This window comes from Kogia breviceps, chromosome 3 (assembly GCF_026419965.1).
Source record: "Kogia breviceps isolate mKogBre1 chromosome 3, mKogBre1 haplotype 1, whole genome shotgun sequence".
Lineage (NCBI taxonomy): Eukaryota > Metazoa > Chordata > Mammalia > Artiodactyla > Physeteridae > Kogia > Kogia breviceps.
In genome coordinates this window covers 46,061,246-46,064,728 of record NC_081312.1, presented here as the reverse complement: position 1 = coordinate 46,064,728, position 3,483 = coordinate 46,061,246, and the positions used below count along the sequence as shown (strand labels likewise).

Below are 3,483 nucleotides of genomic sequence, written 5' to 3'. Positions count from 1 at the left end.
GAATAGGAGGTACCCTGATGTCCAAACAGAGAAGCACATGATTTGATGCCACTGTGATAATATGAGGAACCGCCAAGCATCCTCTTTTAAAAAACAGCCAAAGGGACCTAACCCAAAACATTAACACATCTACTCTGTAAGATTCTGGCTTTGGGGAACGGCGTTCAGAAGGGCCCATCTCTTTGGGATGTGGCTGAATCTGCCTCTTCTCCAGCTTTGCGAGGACCCACCCTGGGGGCTCCTACAAGGCCAACTGACCTCCGAGTCAAAATCACATTGGATTTTCCTCACTCGGACCTTTCCTCTAAGAAACTCAAATCTGTTTCGAGAGAATTCAGGAGTTAGCAACCAACCTGTACAGTCCCCATAAAAAAAAAAAGGGGTTCTTTCTCTTCAAGAAGTGGGCAATCTGAGGCCCTGGGGCCTGTTCTGTGTCCTGGGGTGGCAGACCTGATTCCTGCCACAGAGTTCACTGACAGTTGAAAATATAAAGAGGTGGTGAGGAACAGGGAGTGACGCAGTTAGAGAGAGCTGTCTAAAGATCTCAGTAACCTGGAAGCTACTGTCATGTAAAAGTGCCTACCCTTCAGAAAAAGCAGATAAGCAGATGAGAAAGAACGGAAGGAATAACAGACTCTACAGTAGCATTAAAGGAATAAAAATATTTTTTTCAAACCTCATCTTAATTATAAGGAGGTACAAATATGATGACGTAGCTGCCAGAATTATAATTTTTTTGGCAAAAAGCTATGCAATTTTGGGGCTTCCCTGGTGGCACAGTGGTTGAGAGTATGCCTGCCAATGCAGAGGACACGGGTTTGATCCCTGGTCTGGGAAGATCCCACATTCCATGGAGCAATGAAGCCCGTGCACCACAACTACTGAGCCTGCACTCTAGAGCCCATGAGCCACAACTACTGAGCCCACGTGCCACAACTACTGAAGCCTGTGTGCCTAGAGCCTGTGCTCCACAACTAGAGAAGCCATCGCAATGAGAAGTCCACACACCACTACGAAGAGTAGCCCCCACTCACCACAACTAGAGAAAGCCCGTGTGCAGCAACGAAGACCCAACACAGCCAAAAATAAATAATTTAATTAATTAATTAATTATTTTAAAAAGCTATGCAATTTTGTTTCCTCACAGGCTATATCAAAGGGAAAACACTGAAAAAAATTTTTTAATCCCAAAGGGAAAAAAAGACACAAGTGGAAGAAAACACTATTTTCCCAGACCTGATCGCACTTCTATTTGAAAAAATAGTACACCTCTATTTATTTTAGAAAGTTTCCACCTATCAGAGAAATGCTAGAAGACAGAGCTGGTTACTCTATGTTTGTCTGGGTGTTATCTCTTGAAAGAAAAGTATAAAGGAAGTACCATATCCATCATTAGTCACTGAGCTTTAGAAATCCTTAGTCACATGACTTTTAGTGTGTATTTCTAAAGGAATTATTGACTGTTGCCTTTCTTTCTTTGTCTTTAAGAGTGAAAATTCTGGTATAGCTTTTATATGAATTCTGGCGGATTTGATCATAACTGAACCACCAGTTTCTCTGCCCACACCTGCACTCTTCACCACCTTCTTTATCACCAGTTAAAAAAGATTGTCTCGGGGCCTGGAGGAAGAGGCTTGTCCAGCAAGAACAGAATGGGTGAGGCGTCTGTGCAGTACAACCCAGAGCCCCTGCCCCCCTCGCACCCATTACTCCAACATTGCAGCCAATGAGAGAGAGAAGGCCCGGAAGTTCCGGAGGCTCTTTGCCCAGCTGGCTGGAGAGGACATGGAGGTCAGTGCCACAGAACTCATGAACATTCTCAACAAAGTCGTGACCCGACATCCTGATCTGAAGATGGATGATTTTGGCGTTGACACATGTCACAGCATGGTGGCCGTTATGGATAGTGACACGACCGGCAAGCTGGGCTTCGAGGAATTCACGTACTTGTGGAACAACATCAAAAAGTGGCAGGCCATAAACAAACAGTTTGACATTGACTGTTCAGGGACCGCTGGCAGCAGTGAACTCCCGGGGACCTTTGAGGCAGCAGGATTCCACCTGAATGAGCATCTCTACAACACGATCATCCCACGCTACTCAGATGAGGGAGGGAACACTGAATCTGACAACTTCATCAACTGCCTGGTCAGACTGGATGCGATGTTCCGTGCCTTCAAATCTCTTGACAAAGATGGCACTGGACAAACCCAGGTGAACATCCAGGAGTGGCTGCAGCTGACCATGTATTCCTGAACGGAGTCCCAGACCTGCCCCCTCATCGCCCTGCTGTAGTAGTCACATCTTCAGGGCTCCTGCTGACCCACAGGCCTTTGTGTTCTCCCAGCCCTTTGCACCCAGATTCTCAGTCAACAGCCAGGGGCCCAACATGCTTCAACACACCCTGCCCCAGCACACCCATCTCACATCTGCTCCATAACTCTTCTCTTGCATCTGTGCCAAGCCCAACATTTGTGTTGCTTGCACACCCCAAGGGCCCTTCTCTCAGTTCTGAGAGGATCACTCCAGTCCCCATACACCCTGGCACACCCACCCAGTTACCACCCAGGCAGCTGAACTCAGGCCATAACAGGTCACATGCCCCAGTGCCTTTGTCTGTATTCTGCTCCCAGCCTGCCAGGCCCAGGAGGAAATAAATGCACCCTAGTTGCTGCTCTCTCTGAAAAAAAATAAATAAATAAAGATTGTCTCCTCCCCTTGCTATCAAGAATAATTGTCCCAGTGACTCCTTCCTTCATGTCTAAGAAAAGGGGATGCTATTTAACCATTTATTCACTTTATTCAACATGTATTCATTCGGTGCCTGGTGGTGTTTTTTTTTTTAAAGACCATTTTTATTTATTTTTAAATTAATCTTATTTATTTTCGGTTGCGTTGGGTCTTCGTTGCTGTGCGCGGGCTTTCTCTAGTTGCAGCGAGCAGGGGCTACTCTTTGTTGCGGTGCGGGGGCTTGTCATTGCGGTGCCTTCTCTTGTTGTGGAGCACGGGGTCTAGGCACGCGGGCTTCGGTAGCTGTGGCACGCGGGTTCAGTTGTGGCTTGCGGGCTCTAGAGCACAGGCTCAGTAGTTGTGGTGCACAGGCTTCATTGCTCCGCGGCATGTGGGATCTTCCTGGACCAGGGCTTGAACCCATGTCCCCTGCATTGGCAGGCGGATTCTTAACCACTGCGCCACCAAGGAAGTCCCAGTGCCTAATGTTTTCCTGGGCACTGGGGATAAAATAAGGACCGAAAAAAGACAGAGCCTTGGACTGGTGGTCCGAATCACACCAATAGATGTAAATTACACTCTGTGATAAGTGCTTATCTTTCCAAGAGGAAATTCTCCCCGTTATTAATTTGTCCCTTTTGTATCCCTGCTGCTTCCCCTCTCCAACATCGATCTCATCCACCTTCTTCCCTGTCAGCAATGTGCTCTGGTTCTTCCCTTGAACCCTGCCTCCAAACATCTTGACAGAATAGT

At 47.1% G+C, this 3,483-nt stretch overlaps 1 pseudogene; it reads left to right on the top strand.

Moving 5' to 3' along the window:
- Window positions 1–1,702: 1,702 nt before the first annotated feature.
- On the top strand, window positions 1,703–2,256 carry LOC131751875 (calpain small subunit 1 pseudogene; annotated as a pseudogene).
- Window positions 2,257–3,483: the final 1,227 nt, after the last annotated feature.